The following is an 18980-nucleotide window of genomic DNA, read 5'->3' on the forward strand; positions in this document are numbered from 1 at the left end:
TGTCCATGACACCTATCCAGCAGCCGCTTCTTGATACAAAAGAGTGTTAAGATATATAAAAAACCCAAAACAGGGTAAAAGCTGCGCTCGGATCTCAAAAGGCAAAAAATAGGAGAAAACAAGCTGCCAGCACCCTAAAAGTCCAGTATCTGACTCATAAAAGTATGATAAACAGCAAAGTGCAGCGCTAAAGTACATATATGATATGAGAAAAAGTGAAAACCCACCAAGTGACAATAACATCAATCAGTGAACATAAATTGTCAAATCAAACAATGATAACAAAAAACATAAATTGCAAATGCATGTGAGCTAAAAAAGATTTGAAAAAAAGTCCAAAAAGATATATTTAATCCACAGGTAGATAAAAAGCACCCATCCAGGAAAGATGTGACAAAAGTGCCAGTAGATGATCCACCATGAAGTGAGTAAGTATAATCTGCTTACCGGACGGCGATGACTGCTATTACGGCAGTCTCGCCCAGCATAGGGATTAAGGTCTCCCAAAACCAGGGGTACAATGCAGGACCAGTAGCCTTAACAATCGGTCATTACCGGAAATACAAAACAGAACACTTCCATAGCGTAAAAACGTATGATAAAAAGGTTTTTTATTAAAATGAAGGAATCACACTTACAATTTCGCAGAAAATATGAAGCATAAAGTATATCAGACAGAGCGGCGGTGTCTCCGTGTACCGCGATTCACTTCCTGTACTCGCAAGCCCATCCGAGAGCGTGATGACGTCACCGTCGTAGGCTCCTCCCTACGCGTTTCATCACGATAGGACGTCGTCTGGGGATTGGCCGGGTGACAGGTCGTCACACTTGGGCATATAAATACATAGAAAGCGCCATTTTGACTGCTGGCAGATGTAGTGTATGTAATGGGAATGAACCCAGAAGGGCCATATTAACTTCTGGCCGTTAGTAATAAACCTATGTATAACCAGGAAGTGAAAAAAAGGAAGATCGCCATCTTGTGGAAATAAAGAATATTTACGGATGGAGCTCTGCACAGGAAGGAATAGGGGCACACTCCTTTATTTGTAAACTATCAGTGATAAAATTCAAAAATAACTCGTAGATATCAAACAAGATATGTGCCTCCTGCCAAGGCAATCTACCTTCTGGGGAAACAAAATAATCAGCAAACTGATTTCTTATGGTCATAACTCAAGCAGTGGAGCGCAGGTCCATGAACCGAATGTTCTGTGCGGGGTTTGGAGGTGCAGGCTCAGTGTATCCTCTTCTCTTTGTCAATCACAAAGTTATATAGAACACAGCAGGCAAAAACTACTTTTATAGCGTTCTCCACATCCAATTCGCAGATAGGAGTATCTGCCACTTAGCTGCACATATTCCAAATGCGCACTCGACAACTTGTCTTGCGTGGCTTAGTCTATAGTGGAAAATGTTTTCCTTGTAAGTACAGATTTGGGTGGCTTTTTAACTTGAACTTGTTTGCAATCCAGAGCTCCAATGAAATTCGGAAAGTCAGTTTTTCCCTAAAATTTGTCAATCCCTTCTTCCCACATCTGTTCATAGGCACAGGCATTACATCACTCCCACAGTGCAAAGCAGGTTTCACATGCCACTTTTGCAACTGTTGCAACATCCAGCAGAAAGTAATGGTGTAGGGATGCAAAGGATTACCCTGTGGCCATAAATCTGAAAGGGATAAAATATTATCATTAAATATACAGCAGATAACAAAACATTAGCATTTAAAAGCAAAATACTAAATAACCCCCAAAAAATTACAATTTAAAAAAATGTATGTTGGAAAAGAGGATAATAAAATTTAAAATAAAAATTTAGATAAAAAAGGAAACACAATAAAATAATTAGAAGCAATACAATAAATACCATAAATAAAAAAATAATAAGAGAGAGCGAGAGATATGTACAATATATATATATAAATATATACACACACATTCCTTAGAGTCAAAAGAGACTCTCCTCTGCTGACACGCTCTTCCTCATCGTGGTGTTCATGTGAGTTAGACGGGGTCACAGCCTCTCCAGGAGATCATCAAGGTGCCGAAAGACATCCTTGTAAAATTGAAGAATTTCTCTGGATAATTTCCACATATTGGAAAAGTATCTGAAGACATGCGCTGAGCCATTAATGGATGAGTCCAGTAACAACAAACTCTGGTCCTCTCACGCAATTTCCTACATGTTTGGAGCCTCAGCAACATCAGGAGCATTTTCTCACGTGTACACTGTTCTCTCTGCTGCTCTCTTTTCTCTCACAAAATGGCTGAAATTGTTAATAATACTTGTTTTTCGTGCATTGAGGGCAATTAGAAGGGTCTCCTGAGGTTATCTTTAAAAAACACTTCTAAACGCAAATGCTCATAACCGCCACTAAACACACTATGTAAAATTGGCAAAACGGACGTTTTTAACCATCGGTTACTAGCTGTCAAGTTTCCAGCGTTCAGAAGAAGTTTTCAAACGGCCTGTGTACATGAAGCCTTAAAGTGGTTGTAAAGGGCTCAAGGTTTTTTACCCTTATGCATTCTATGCATGAAGGTAAATAACCTTCTGTGTGCAGCAGCCCCTCTAATACTTACCTGAGCTCCATCTCGATCCAGCGATGTACATGAGAGCAGCGGCTCTCCTGGGTCTTTTCTTCCTCATTGGCTGAGACAGTGGCTGGAGTCATTGGCTCCTGCTACTGTCAATCCCAGCCAGTGAGCCAATGAGGAGAGCAGGGGGCAGGGCTGAGCCATGCTCCGTGTGTGAATGGACACACAGAGAAGCGGCTCAGGAAGTTTGGTGAGAAGGAGACAACGGTTGGAGCGATTATTCGTAAATGGAAGAAATACAAAATAACCATCAATCGCCCCCGGTCTGGAGCTCCATGCAGGATGTTGCCCCATGGGGTAAGGATGATCATGAGAAAAGTGAGGGATCAGCCCAGAACTACAAGGGAGGAGCTTGTGAATGATCTCAAGGTAGTTGGGACCACAGTCACCAAACAAACCATTAGTAGGGAAAGGGTTAACACAAGGGGGCGATCAAGAGGTTAAATGTGTTTCCTCCTGTGTGTCTCTAACTGTTGGGGGATGGGACTGACTGGAGGAGGAGACAAATGGCTGTTCCTAATTACTAGGAACAGCAGATCTGTCTCTCCTCCCGTCAGAACGGGGATTTGTGTGTTTAAATACACAGATCCCCGTTCTGGCTCTCGTGTCCGCGTTCGCGGAAAATTGTGCTTGTAAGAAGACCGAAAGTTTAATGCAATGGCATCAGCAGGCTCGTTCTGACGCGTTTCGTCTAAGGAGACATCATCTGGGGTGTAGACATGCTGTGGCCATAGCATTTATTTAGGCATAGAACCCCAATAATAAGATATAAACCTGTGGGTAATTGGTCATGCAAAAATACAATCACTTCCTGGTTCTCAAAATGGCGGCGGTGCGTGCCACTCATGCCTCGCTATGAATGGCGAATCAGCGTAAATACAGAGAAGGTCATTTGACCATCTTCCTATAGACTTACCATGTGTGCACCAAGCCTCAATATCTAACCTGTAAGTGACTGGTCATGAGAAAATGCAATCACTTCCTGGTTTGGAACATAGCAGCACACTGTGCGATTCATGCCTCGCTATGGATAGCAAATCGGCATACGGACTAAAGAGGTCATCAGGCTTTCGCCTTATAGGTGTGTAGTGTGCGCACCAAGCCTCACTCTCAGACTCCCAACATCCTCCTCATCAGCGATGGTAATTGGTCCACCCACACTGAGTCATGAGTGTAGGATCGAACACCGCCGAATCAGCAATCCTGAAGACACGGACGTCTGCTGGGCACGCCTTGCTATGAAACAGCTAGAAGAGCCCGTAACCACAGATCATTGGCTGAATGTCGCTCTAATTTGTATAATAAAAATATCATAGGACAATACCTAAAAGCTACATTATAATAGCATTAGTATTGTACCAAATGAGTATGGAAGGTGAAAAAGAAACGATTTAGATGATATATTGCAAATATATGTTAAGTGCCCCACAGGGTTGCATCTTAACTGGGGTAATAATCCACTGCTATTATAAACTTAAAAATTTACAGTCACATGAATCTAAAATGTCTAACACGTAGTTACTTGGAAGTACAAAAATGAAAAAAATACATTAAAAAAATACAAAAAATAATGAATTAAAATCGAAACCCAGATAATCCCAATGGAGTAATAATTAATAAAAATAAAAAAATATATATACTGAAAAATAAAGGGGTTACAATTATGCCTTATTGAGAAAGGCATTAATGTCCCACTCTACATTCATTCCAAATGGAGAGTGGGACTGTAACTCATAAATCCAGTAGGTTTCGAGGCACGAAATGTCCCTGGTCATAGCTCCACCCCTCCAAGGCTGAATACACTTATCTATGATCAAAAACTCAGTACCCCTTGGATTTCTATTATGATATTGTCAATAGTGTCTAGGTACAGTATGTTTAATACTGCCCATCTTAATTTTAGCTATGTGTTCATTAACCCTTGTCGTGAAGGACCTGATGATATGGCCCACATATTGTTTGCCACAAGGGCAAGTGAGTAGGTATACAACATTCTTAGTGGCACAAGTGCAAAAATGTTTAATAGGATACACTTTATTAGTGTAAACTCTTTGGTCTTACATCTGCCACGTGTGTTGTATTGACAGACGCCACATTTTTTACATGGATTGTAACCTACCATGTTACCAAAAAAGGAGGGTTTGACCGGTGGGTTGATGATATTGGGGTCAATTTGCTCTGTTCAACATTTTATGTATAGCAGAAAGGCGTAGTGATGGGGGCTAAATTTTCCTCCAGCCTCGTCAAACTGTTTATGGCCAAATGGGAGGAGGATGTCGTCTCTGTCCACAGTGGGCCCCAATTGGTCCTGTGGGCTAGGTACATCGATGACATCCTCCTCCTGTGGGATGGCTGTTCAGATTCCTTGGGCCAGTTTTTCTCCTTGCTGAATTGTAATGACCGAGGTATATCTTTGTCTTATGAATAGAGCAGGGAAAAGATCAATTTTTTGGATTTGGAAATAGAAATTCATGAGCGTCAGTTTCAATTTAAAACATATTTCAAACCCACAGATCGCAATGGGTTTATACACTTGGATAGCTGTCATCACAGATCGTGGCTGCAGTCTGTTCCACGCAGCCAATTTTTGAGACTGCGTAGGAACTGCACCAATATTGAGATCTTTAAATCACAGGCCATGGTCTTGGGACAGAGATTTCTCCACAAAGGCTACGATTGATCTGAGGTTGATTTAGAGTTACAAAATACTCTAAAAGTGGATAGACATTCCTTGTTGGTAGAGAAACCCCATCAGGATTCTAACAAATCTTTCAAATGGTCAATGTTGACAACATACTCTGTGCAACATAAGCAAGTAAAGTCTATATTTAACAAACTCTGGAGTGTACTGAAAAGCGATCAGGTTTTGGGCTCCTTGCTGCCAGATCAAGCTAAAGTTGTATATAGGGGAGCTTCCTCTTTACAGATCAAAATTGCCCTCAATATCATCAACCCACTGGTCAGACCCTCCTTTTTTGGTAACATGGTAGGTTACTATCCATGTAAAAAATGTGGCATCAGTCATACAACAAACGTGGCAGATGTAAGACCAAAGAGTTTAGGTCAACAACCACTAATCAAGTGTATCCTATTAAATATTTTTGCACTTGTGCCACTAAGAATGTTGTATACCTACTTATTTGCCCTTGTGGCAAACAATATGTGGGCCATACCATCAGGTCCTTCATGACAAGGGTTAATGAACACATAGCTAAAATTAAGAAGGGCAGTATTAAACATACTTACCTAGACACTATCGACAATATTATAAAAGAAATCCAAGGGGTACTGAGTTTTTGATCATAGATAAGTATATTTGCCCTTGGAGGGGTGGAGCTATGACCAGGGGCGTTTCACAACTTGAAACCTACTGGATTTATGAGTTTCAGTCCCACTCTCCATTTGTAACGAATGTAGAGTGGGACATTAAAGTGATACTAAAGATTTTTTTTTTTTTTTTTAATCCTGTTCCTTTAAGGTAACGTACTGTTGGTTCACTTACCTTTTCCTTTGTTCTTCTTTTTAAAGAAGAACAAAGGAAAAGGTAAGTGAAGCCTCTTTTTGGTGTGTGATTTTGGAACTTCCTTTTCCTCTTCTACAAGGTTGCCCCCTCATCCAAGCCGTTCTGCCTTGGGTTTACTATACGTGCCCCCTCCCTTGGGACTACATGCCTGCGGTGAGACGCTGTCTGCATTCACAGGCACAGGAGGCGGGGGAGCCGCGGGTATGTCTAAGATGCTGTAGCTCCACCTCCCATGCCATCTTAACTGCTATGTGTTTATTAAGACTATGGGCGTGCTAGGGAGGCGGGAATGGGCGTGGCTGCTGGGAGGTGTCCTGTTCACCGAAGTCTGTGATAGACATGAGAACAAGACTCGTTCTCATTCTTTCACACAGCGAAAAAGCGGCACTGCGCATGCGCGATGCCGCTAAGCATCAAGGGATTTGTAGTTCCCATGAAGACATGATATTGCGGCAGGGAGCGTGCTCCAAAAACTGGAAACCGAGGATATCATACAGAGAGTAAAGGAGGAAGTGCATAAAAAGAATACGTATATAACAGGTAAATAAGAAAATTCAGGAGTAATAACAGCTAGATTACTGATGTATGCAGCATATAGATAGGATATTGATTAAAAAAAAATTAACTTTACAACCCCTTTAATGGCTTTCTCAATTAGGCATACCGTAATTGTAACCCCTTTATTTTTCAGTATATTTATTTTTTATTTTTATTCATTATTACTCCGTTGGTATTATCTGGGTTCCGATTTTAATTTCTATTTTTTGTATTTTTTTTTTCATGTATTTTTTGTACTTCCATGTAACTCTACGTGTTAGACATTTTAGATTCATGTGACTGTATATTTTTAAGTTTATAATTGCAGTGGATTATTACCCCAGTTAAGATTCAACCCTGTGGGGCACTTAACATATATTTGCAATATATCATCTAAATCGTTTCTTTTTCACCTTCCATACGCATTTGATACAATACTAACGCTATTATATTGTAGCTTTTAGGTATTGTCCTATGATATTTTTATTATACAAATTAGAGCGACATTCAGCCAATGATGTGTAGTTACGGGCTCTTCTAGCTGTTTCATAACAAGGCGTGGCCCGCTATGTTCCAAACCAGGCATTTTCTCATGACCAATCACCTACAGGTTTGATATTGAGGCTTGGTGCACACATTGTAAGTCTATAGGAAGATGGTCAGATGACCTTGTCTATATTTACACTGATTCGCTATTCAAAGCGGCATGAGTGGCACGCACCGCCGCCATTTTGAGAACCAGGAAGTGATTGCATTTTTGCATGACCAATTACACACAGGTTTGTATCTTGTTATTGAGGTTCTATGCCTATATAAACACGAGGGCCACAGTATGTCTACACCCCAGATAATGTTTCCTTAGACAAAACTCGTCAGGATGAGCCTGCTGAGGCCATTGCGTTCAACTTTCAGTCTTCTTACAAGCACTTTTTAATCTACTTAAATATGAGTGTTCCTCAAATTTTTAATACATTTCCTTGTTATGCGGATTCACACTATGTGGAATTTAAATTTCATTTATGGTTACAACATGTGAGCCCATGAAAAGGCTTTAATCTACCTGCCTCTGAGTGTTCCTCCTAGTTGTGAGTTCCCTGATGGACGGTGTGAACATCATCTTCCTGTGACAACATTCCCAAACGTGGATGTCCCTGTGTATTGGTGCGTTGTCACCACAAGTCTTGACGACTCATTGGGCATATGTCTTGCTGAGTCCATTAGCTCTGGTAAGCCTCTCTTATGTTGGTGGTGGCTTCTCCCGTTATCTTCTCTTCACATTTGTTTTCCTATTGATGTCTGGAAGTTGATATTCATCTAACTGGATCAACATCACACCATAGTCTCTTATTTGTGGATTATTTTCACTTAGTCACTATCACAGTGTGGACTTTAATTGATATACTCATTGATGTTTATACATGTTTAGCGTGTTTAACATTATTTGTATACGGTCCTATTCATTATGACTGCTCTTATTTATCTCTGCACATTTATATATAATTTTGTCACTTGCGATTGTCATTTGCTGTGCTGGCTGCTGTCTTGTGTTTAGGTGACAGCGCAGTCTTGTTTACTTTTTCACAATGTGAGTGAGCAGAGCTCCAGCGATGGCTGCACACAGAGGAGGGGGGAGGAGGCAGATATCACACAGGTGTATTGTAGAGGGAGGGAGAACAGGCTTCCCCAGAGCTGTGTACACTGCAACTTCACCACACCATTCACAGTACTTGTATCATGTCTGCAGTCTGTGATCGTCTCCTGTACGATGCCTGCAGTCTCTGTCTCCTGTATCATGTCTGCAGTCTCTGTATCATGCCTGCAGTCTATGACTGACTCCTGTACCATGCCTGCAGTCTGTGACTGTTCCCTGTACCATGCCTACAGTCTCTGACTGTCTCCTGTACCATGGCTGCAGTCTCTGATTGTCTCCTGTACCATGTCTGCAGTCTCTGACTGTCTCCTGTACCATGTCTGCAGTCTCTGACTGTCTCCTGTACCATGTCTGCAGTCTCTTACTGTCCCCTGTACGATGCCTGCAGTCTCCGACTGTCCTGTACCATGTCTGCAGTCTCTGACTGTCTCCTGTATGTTACCCGCAGTCTCTGACTGTCTCCTGTACCATGTCTGCAGTCTCTGATTGTCCCCTGTACCATGACTGCAGTCTCTGACCATCTCCTGTATCATGTCTGCAGCCTCTGACTGTCTCCTGTATCATGTCTGCAGCCTCTGACCGTCTCCTGTATTATGCCTGCAGTCTCTAACCATCTACTGTATCATGTCTGCAGTCTCTGATCGTCCCCTGTACCATGTCTGCAGTCTCTGACCGTCTCCTGAACCATGTCTGCAGTCTCTGATCGTTCCCTGTACCATGTCTGCAGTCTCTGACCATCTCCTGTATCATGTCTGCAGTTTCTGACCGTCTCCTGTACCATGTCTGCAGTCTCTGATCATCCTCTGTACCATGTCTACAGTCTCTGATCGTCCCCTGTACCACGTCTGCAGTCTCTGACCGTCTCCTGTACCATGTCTGCAGTCTCTGACCATCTCCTGTATCATGTCTGCAGTTTCTGACTGTCTCCTGTACCATGTCTGTAGTCTCTGACTGTCACCTGTACCATGTCTGCAGTCTCTGCGTCCTGTACCATGTCTGCAGTCTCTGACTGTCTCCTGTACCATGTCTGCAGTCTCTGACTGTCTCCTGTACCATGCCTGCAATCTCTGACTGTCCCTTGTATGATGCTACCATGTCTGCAGTCTCTGACCGTCTCCTGTACCATGTCTGCAGTCTCTGACAGTCTCCCGTACCATGTCTGCAGTCTCTGACCGTCTCCTGTACCATGTCTGCAGTCTCTGACTGTCTCCTGTACCATGCCTGCAGTCTCTGACTGTCCCCTGTACGATGCCTGCAGTCTCTGACTGTCCCCTGTACGATGCCTGCAGTCTCTGACTGTCCCCTGTACCATGCCTGCAGTCTCTGACTGTCCTGTACCATGCCTGCAGTCTCTGACCGTCTCCTGTATCATGCCTGTAGTCTCTGACCGTCTCCTGTATCATGTCTGCAGTCTCTGATCGTCCCCTGTACCATGTCTGCAGTCTCTGATCGTCCCCTGTACCATGTCTGCAGTCTCTGACCGTCTCCTGTATCATGTCTGCAGTCTCTGACCGTCTCCTGTACCATGTCTGCAGTCTCTGATCATCCCCTGTACCATGTCTGCAGTCTCTGATCGTCCCCTGTACCATGTCTGCAGTCTCTGACCATCTCCTGTACCATGTCTGCAGTCTCTGACCGTCTCCTGTACCATGTCTGCAGTCTCTGATCGTCCCCTGTACCATGTCTGCAGTCTCTGACTGTCTCCTGTACCATGTCTGCAGTCTCTGACCGTCTCCTGTATCATGTCTGCAGTCTCTGTGTCCTGTACCATGTCTGCAGTCTCTGACTGTCTCCTGTACCAAGTCTGCAGTCTCTGACTGTCTCCTGTACCATGCCTGCAATCTCTGACTGTCCCTTGTATGATGCTACCATGTCTGCAGTCTCTGACCGTCTCCTGTACCATGTCTGCAGTCTCTGACTGTCTCCTGTACCATGTCTGCAGTCTCTGACTGTCTCCTGTACCATGTCTGCAGTCTCTGACTGTCTCCTGTACCATGCCTGCAGTCTCTGACTGTCCCCTGTACGATGCCTGCAGTCTCTGACTGTCCCCTGTACCATACCTGCAGTCTCTGACTGTCCTGTACCATGCCTGCAGTCTCTGACCGTCTCCTGTATCATGCCTGCAGTCTCTGACCGTCTCCTGTATCATGTCTGCAGTCTCTGATCGTCCCCTGTACCATGTCTGCAGTCTCTGATTGTCCCCTGTACCATGTCTGCAGTCTCTGACCGTCTCCTGTATCATGTCTGCAGTCTCTGACCGTCTCCTGTACCATGTCTGCAGTCTCTGATCATCCCCTGTACCATGTCTGCAGTCTCTGATCGTCCCCTGTACCATGTCTGCAGTCTCTGACCATCTCCTGTACCATGTCTGCAGTCTCTGACCGTCTCCTGTACCATGTCTGCAGTCTCTGATCGTCCCCTGTACCATGTCTGCAGTCTCTGACTGTCTCCTGTACCATGCCTGCAGTCTCTGACCGTCTCCTGTATCATGTCTGCAGTCTCTGTGTCCTGTACCATGTCTGCAGTCTCTGACTGTCTCCTGTACCATGTCTGCAGTCTCTGACTGTCTCCTGTACCATACCTGCAATCTCTGACTGTCCCCTGTACGATGCTACCATGTCTGCAGTCTCTGACCGTCTCCTGTACCATGTCTGCAGTCTCTGACAGTCTCCTGTACCATGTCTGCAGTCTCTGACTGTCTCCTGTACCATGTCTGCAGTCTCTGACTGTCTCCTGTACCATGCCTGTAGTCTCTGACTGTCCCCTGTACGATGCCTGCAGTCTCTGACTGTCCTGTACCATGTCTGCAGTCTTTGACTGTCCTGTACCATGTCTGCAGTCTCTGACCGTCTCCTGTATCATGCCTGTAGTCTCTGACCGTCTCCTGTATCATGTCTGCAGTCTTTGATCGTCCCCTGTACCATGTCTGCAGTCTCTGATCGTCCCCTGTACCATGTCTGCAGTCTCTGATCGTTCCCTGTACCATGTCTGCAGTCTCTGACCGTCTCCTGTATCATGTCTCAGTCTCTGACTGTCTCCTGTACCATGTCTGCAGTCTCTGATCGTCCCCTGTACCATGTCTGCAGTCTCTGTGTCCTGTACCATGTCTGCAGTCTCTGACTGTCTCCTGTACCAAGTCTGCAGTCTCTGACTGTCTCCTGTACCATGCCTGCAATCTATGACTGTCCCATGTACGATGCTACCATGTCTGCAGTCTCTGACTGTCTCCTGTACCATGTCTGCAGTCTCTGATCGTCCCCTGTACCATGTCTGCAGTCTCTGACCATCTCCTGTATCATGTCTGCAGTCTCTGACTGTCTCCTGTACCATGTCTGCAGTCTCTGATCGTCCCCTGTACCATGTCTGCAGTCTCTGATCGTCCCCTGTACCATGTCTGCAGTCTCTGACCGTCTCCTGTACCATGTCTGCAGTCTCTGACCATCTCCTGTATCATGTCTGCAGTCTCTGTGTCCTGTACCATGTCTGCAGTCTCTGACTGTCTCCTGTACCGTGTCTGCAGTCTCTGACTGTCTCCTGTACCATGCCTGCAATCTCTGACTGCCCCCTGTATGATGCTACCATGTCTGCAGTCTCTGACCATCTCCTGTACCATGTCTGCAGTCTCTGACTGTCACCTGTACCATGTCTGCAGTCTCTGTGTCCTATACCATGTCTGCAGTCTCTGTGTCCTGTACCATGTCTGCAGTCTCTGACTGTCTCCTGTACCATGCCTGCAGTCTCTGACTGTCTCCTGTACCATGCCTGCAATCTCTGACTGCCCCCTGTACGATGCCTGCAGTCTCTGACTGTCCTGTACCACGTCTGCAGTCTCTGACCATCATCTGTACCATGTCTACAGTCTCTGACTGTCTCCTGTATCATGTCTGCAGTCTCTGACCGTCATCTGTACCATGTCTGCAGTCTCTGACTGTCTCCTGTATCACGTCTGCAGTCTCTGACCGTCATCTGTACCATGTCTGCAGTCTCTGACTGTCTCCTGTACCATGTCTGCAGTCTCTGACCGTCATCTGCACCATGTCTGCAGGCTCTGACTGTCTCCTGTACCATGTCTGCAGTCTCTGACCGTCATCTGTACTATGTCTGCAGTCTCTGAGCGTCCCCTGTACCACGTCTGCAGTCTCTGACTGTCCCCTGTATCACGTCTGCAGTCTCTGACCATCATCTGTACCATGTCTACAGTTTCCGACTGTCTCCTGTACCATGTCTGCAGTCTCTGATCGTCCCCTGTACCATGTCTGCAGTCTCTGATTGTCCCCTGTACCATGTCTGCAGTCTCTGACCGTCTCCTGTACCATGTCTGCAGTCTCTGACTGTCACCTGTACCATGTCTGCAGTCTCTGTGTCCTGTACCATGTCTGCAGTCTCTGACTGTCTCCTGTACCATGTCTGCAGTCTCTGACTGTCTCCTGTACCATGCCTGCAATCTCTGACTGCCCCCTGTACGATGCCTGCGGTCTCTGACTGTCCTGTACCATGTCTGCAGTCTCTGACAGTCTCCTGTATCATGCCTGCAGTCTCTGACCATCTCCTGTATCATGTCTGCAGTCTCTGACTGTCTCCTGTACCACGTCTGCAGTCTCTGACCATCATCTGTACCATGTCTACAGTCTCTGACTGTCTCCTGTATCATGTCTGCAGTCTCTGACCGTCAACTGTACCATGTCTGCAGTCTCTGACTGTCTCCTGTATCACGTCTGCAGTCTCTGACCGTCATCTGTACCATGTCTGCAGTCTCTGACTGTCTCCTGTACCATGTCTGCAGTCTCTGACCGTCATCTGTACCATGTCTGCAGGCTCTGACTGTCTCCTGTACCATGTCTGCAGTCTCTGACCGTCATCTGTACTATGTTTGCAGTCTCTGAGCGTCCCCTGTACCACGTCTGCAGTCTCTGACTGTCCCCTGTATCACGTCTGCAGTCTCTGACCATCATCTGTACCATGTCTACAGTTTCCGACTGTCTCCTGTACCATGTCTGCAGTCTCTGATCGTCCCCTGTACCATGCCTGCAATCTCTGACTGCCCCCTGTACTATGCCTGCAGTCTCTGACTGTCCTGTACCATGTCTGCAGTCTCTGACAGTCTCCTGTATCATGCCTGCAGTCTCTGACCATCTCCTGTATCATGTCTGCAGTCTCTGACTGTCTCCTGTACCACGTCTGCAGTCTCTGACCATCATCTGTACCATGTCTACAGTCTCTGACTGTCTCCTGTATCATGTCTGCAGTCTCTGACCGTCATCTGTACCATGCCTGCAATCTCTGACTGCCCCCTGTACGATGCCTGCAGTCTCTGACTGTCCTGTACCATGTCTGCAGTCTCTGACAGTCTCCTGTATCATGCCTGCAGTCTCTGACCATCTCCTGTATCATGTCTGCAGTCTCTGACTGTCTCCTGTACCACGTCTGCAGTCTCTGACCATCATCTGTACCATGTCTACAGTCTCTGACTGTCTCCTGTATCATGTCTGCAGTCTCTGACCGTCATCTGTACCATGTCTGCAGTCTCTGACTGTCTCCTGTATCACGTCTGCAGTCTCTGACTGTCATCTGTACCATGTCTGCAGTCTCTGACTGTCTCCTGTACCATGTCTGCATAGTTGCCAACAGTCCCGATTTTCCCGGGACAATCCCGATTTTGGGACCCTCGTCCCGATTGGAGAGTGTCCCGAATCGGGATTTTCCATAAGGAAAATCGGGAATGTTGTTTTTTTTTTTTTTTTTTGGAGCAGCAGGCTCCAGCAAAATGGCGGCCGGCGCCGCCGCTCTATCTGCCTCTAGTGTTGAGTGGAGAGGGGAAGGCGGCTCGATCCGTGCAGCCAATGAAGCGGCTTCTTTGGCTGCACGGCCCCTCCCCTCTCCACTGAAGCGAGCAGATGACACGGCGCCGGCGCCGTGTCTTCCTGAAAGTTCCCCAGCCCCGTACTGCGCAAGCGCTGCGCCTGCGCAGTACAGGGGGTCCGCCATTGCCGAGGGGAACTTTCTCGGCAGAACACCGGCCGCTCCTCCACTGAGCGGGGGCCGGGCTGCATTGAGGGGGGGAGGCTGCACTAACTGAGGGGGGGCTGCAATAACTGAGGGGGGGGCTGCACTGAGGGGGGGGAGGCTGCACTAACTGAGGGGGGCTGCACTGAGGGGGGGCTGCACTAACTGAGGGGGGGCTGCACTGAGGGGAGGCTGCACTAACTGAGGGGGGGCTGCACTGAGGGGGGGAGGCTGCACTAACTGGGGAGGCTGCACTGAGGGGGGGAGGCTGCACTAACTGAGGGGGGCTGCACTGAGGGGGGCTGCACTAACTGAAGGGGGGCTGCACTGAGGGGGGGCTGCATTAACTGAGGGGGGGCTGCACTAACTGAGGGGGGGCTGCACTGAGGGGGGCTGCACTAACTGAGGGGGGGCTGCACTGAGGGGGGTGAGGCTGCACTAACTGAGGGGGGGGCTGCACTGGCGGGGGCACCTGATGCAAGGACAGACTCTGGCGGGGGCACCTGATGCAAGGACAGACTCTGGCGGGGGCACCTGATGCAAGGACAGACTCTGGCGAGGGCACCTGATGCAAGGACAGACTCTGCCGGGGGCACCTGATGCAAGGACAGACTATGCCGGGGGCACCTGATGCAAGGACAGACTCTGCCGGGGGCACCTGATGCAAGGACAGACTCTGCTGGTGGCAGGCGACGTGGCTAGTGACACGCTCAGGGATCCCACTGATTCGGCATTATGGTGAGTTGAATGATTTAATTTTATATTACAATGTAATAATAGAAATAATGCGCTTCAATCATCCTGACACCATAACAACCATGGTGCCAGGATGATTGAAGCGTTAACACCAGGTGTTTGGAGTATCTTTATCTGCTGATTGTTAAACTTTCTAGAATACACATATTTCTATTGTTGTGTAGGACCTGGGGCTGCTGTCCCGTCATTCCTCTCTCCCCCTTTCCCTCTCCCTCTCCATCCCTCATTCATCTCAGACTCTAACCACACCCTCTTGAGCCACGCCAATTTAAGCCACGTTCACTTTCATGCAAGCCACACCCACTTTTCATGCAAGCCACGCCTACTTTCCGCGCAAGCCACACCCACTTTCCGCGTAAGCCACGCCCATTTTTCGCCGCGGCGCGCTACACGCGCCACAACTATTATTTTTTACTAGACCACACCTACAAACGAATGCCCCGCCTCCTAATTATTGATCGCTCCGCCTACAGCCAAAAAAGTGTCCCACATATTTTTTTTTTCAATATTGGCAACTATGTGCTGCAGTCTCTGACCGTCATCTGTACCATGTCTGCAGTCTCTGACTGTCTCCTGTACCATGTCTGCAGTCTCTGACCGTCATCTGTACTATGTCTGCAGTCTCTGACCGTCATCTGTACCATGTCTGCAGTCTCTGACTGTCTCCTGTACCATGTCTGCAGTCTCTGACCGTCATCTGTACTATGTCTGCAGTCTCTGACCGTCATCTGTACCATGTCTGCAGGCTCTGACTGTCTCCTGTACCATGTCTGCAGTCTCTGACCGTCATCTGTACTATGTCTGCAGTCTCTGAGCGTCCCCTGTATCACATCTGCAGTCTCTGACCATCATCTGTACCATGTCTACAGTTTCCGACTGTCTCCTGTACCATGTCTGCAGTCTCTGACTGTCTCCTGTACCATGTCTGCAGTCTCTGACCGTCATCTGTATTATGTCTGCAGTCTCTGACCGTCATCTGTACCATGTCTGCAGGCTCTGACTGTCTCCTGTACCATGTCTGCAGTCTCTGACCGTCATCTGTACTATGTCTGCAGTCTCTGAGCGTCCCCTGTACCATGTCTGCAGTCTCTGACCGTCATCTGTACTATGTCTGCAGTCTCTGAGCGTCCCCTGTACCACGTCTGCAGTCTCTGACTGTCCCCTGTATCACATCTGCAGTCTCTGACCATCATCTGTACCATGTCTACAGTTTCCGACTGTCTCCTGTACCATGTCTGCAGTTCTGCCTGTGTCCTCGTCCTTCCCTCCACCAGCTGTCACCTATGCGGTCATCCTCCCATCCTCATCCCCCCCAGCGATCACAGCCTTTTCCATCCCAACTCTCCCACCCTCAACTACCCTGCCCTCACTTACCCCTCTACTATCCCCCTCACCCCACTTCCTAGCAAACCAACCCTCTGCCTACTCTTCCTAGACGACAGGTATCTGTAATTGGTATCGGCGAGTACTTGAAAAAAGTATCGGTACTCGGTGTTAAAAAATGGTATCGGTGCATCCCTATTTACCGTAGTTTGTAGACACTAGAACTTGCACACAATCCAATTCATATACATTTTTATTGTATTTTTTTTTTACCAAAGACATGTAGCAGAATACATCTTAGCATAAACCTTTGAAAAAAAAACTGTCTTTTTTCATTTATATCAAATTTCATTCATATTGCAAAAAATAAAAAATAAACAGAGGTGATCAAATACCACCAAAAGAAAGCTCTATTTGTGTCAGAAAAAAAATGATAAAAATGTCATTTGGGTACAGTTCTGCATGACTGAGCAATTGCCCGTTAAAGCAGTACAGTGCTGTTCATGAAGGGGGGTACAACCTTCCAGGGGTCAAGTGCCACAAAAATCCCAAACAGCTACTGGCCAAACCACTTTCAGTCCTACGTTATCCAATCACCATTCCTCAGGCTTATCTATTATGTGTAACAGGAAATAAAAACAAACCCGCCTTCTTCCCCACACTCCTTTTTTTTTCTTATTGGTCGCTGATTTGCTGACTCCGTGCCTTCATTGGTTTTGTCGTTTTGCCCCGCCTCATTTCCTCACGGTAGCGAAACTCTATTGGTTGGTTCTCCTTGTTCCCGTGAGGGGAAGATTCTGGAACGTAAAGATCGGTCGCCATTTTGTTGCGTAGCGTACGGAGAGGTTACTGGAGCGGGTGAGTGCTGTAAGCGTATGGGTTTGAGCAGTGGCGGGCCTGAGGACGTTTGTGCGTTGTGTACAGAGCGTGTTGTATAGGGCGGAAGGAGAAATGTGTGAGCTGAAGGAGAAATGTGTGCGCTGGGGTGGAAGGAGATGGCGGCAGTCGTTGTGAGAGCTGTGTGTGCAGGGAGAGGCGCTCATTGTGTGTTTAGGCCTGTCTGTACCTCTTCCTTCCCCTCTTTCCACAATAGAGGTGACCTCCTCTGCACACGTCATCCCTCCAGGTGTACAAGGCAATACAAAGTCATGTGTCGCTCGTACAAATATCACACGGGCTGCAGGCCTTGCTTGGCCTATACAACACTTGGATACAGTAGTCTTCGGCTTGTGTTCATTCTTCTGTTTACAAGGCATTGTACTAAAGTCTGCAATACTTGCCATCTCTTTCAATGGCCCTAGAGTTGCCACTTCATCCCTTTAAACCCGAACACATATGAATTACATGGGTTATGAGGCTAATTTAATTCAGATAAGGCACCATGTGAGATTAATTGCCACCCTAAAGTGGAGGTCCGCTGAAAAAAAAATATTAAAACCCAGCAGCTGACTTTTAATACATGGACACTTACCTGTCCAGGGAGTCCGCAATGTCTGCAGCCGAAGCCGATCCGTCCTTCGGCTCTTGGCTGCTGCCGCCGCCATCCTTGGTAAGGGAATAAGGAAGTGAAGCCGTGCGGCTTCACTTCCTGGATCCCTACTGCGCATGCGTGAGCTCTCTGGTCCCTGCCGTGTTCTGTGCCTAACAGAATACAGCGGTGGAGGACAGTGCAGGCGCCAGAAGTGGCATAGGTCACCGCAAGCTCTATGATCTATGCCAGGAAGTGGGAGCAAATACCTGTATTAGACAGGTATCTGCTCCCCCCTAAAAGGTGCCAAATGTGACACGGGGGGGGGGATCCAAATTGTGTAATTAATATGTTTAAAGGGATGAGGTGGCAACCCTACAAGGCCCTGTTCTTCTAGGTGCCAGGGTGCGACCGGCACGGGATGATGTCACGTATGTGCAGGGGGTTAGGTTATCCCGGCACACAGGTTCTATGCCGGAATGTAAACTGAGCTGTGCGTGCGCAACTTGGTGTACTTTCTGATGACTGTGAGCCGGTAGGTGTCTCTTCTGTAAGAAGGAACCTGCTTGCAGTTGTCTACTTTAAAGCGGAGGTCCACCCTTATTAAAAAAAATACATAAAAATGCTCCTAAAAAATTGAAGAAAAAAAAATGTTTTATTTACCAGAAATGGCTGTTGCTAGGCAGACCGTCGTAATCTGCCACTTCCTACTCTGCGGTGATCTTCAGTCTTCTCCTCCTCACATTGTTTTCTGGGGCGCGCTGTGTTCTGGGAACTGTGTGTGTGTGTGTCTCCCAGAACACAGCCGACCATTCACAAAGCGCCGGGCGCAGTAGGAAAGGGGCAGTGAAGCCGCAAGGCTCCACTGCCTGTTTCCCTTAGTTCGAATGGTGGCGCCGGGCACCTGATCCGATTGACGTATCGGCCTCGGGCAGCTGACATCATGGGCTCCATGGACAGGTAAGTGTGCTTATTAAAAGTCAGCAGCTACAGTGTTTGTAGCTGCTGACTTTAAAAAAAAAAATTCAGCTAGATCTCCTCTTTTACCGCTTCAGCCCTGGAAGGTTTTACCCACTTAATGACTAGGCCATTTTTTTGCGCTACAGCACTGCTTTACTT

General features: G+C 47.0%; 1 protein-coding gene and 1 long non-coding RNA gene across 2 annotated transcripts in view; one reads left to right on the forward strand and one right to left on the reverse strand.

Annotated features, from left to right (window-relative positions):
• Positions 1 to 594: 594 nt before the first annotated feature.
• Positions 595 to 17966, reverse strand: LOC141145655 (uncharacterized). The gene is made up of 2 exons (XR_012244585.1): positions 17865 to 17966; positions 595 to 1671 (listed from the first exon to the last, which is right to left on the reverse strand). It is a non-coding gene; the product is annotated as an uncharacterized lncRNA (long non-coding RNA).
• The window catches only part of RBM23 (RNA binding motif protein 23), a 40582-nt gene continuing 38698 nt past the window's right edge, over positions 17097 to 18980 (forward strand). Inside the window, exon 1 of the mRNA XM_073632477.1 lies at positions 17097 to 17251. The gene's annotated coding sequence lies outside the window, so the exon portion shown is untranslated. The remainder of the gene's footprint in view (positions 17252 to 18980) is intronic.

The sequence above is a fragment of the Aquarana catesbeiana genome, linkage group LG01 (assembly GCF_042186555.1).
Source record: "Aquarana catesbeiana isolate 2022-GZ linkage group LG01, ASM4218655v1, whole genome shotgun sequence".
Lineage (NCBI taxonomy): Eukaryota > Metazoa > Chordata > Amphibia > Anura > Ranidae > Aquarana > Aquarana catesbeiana.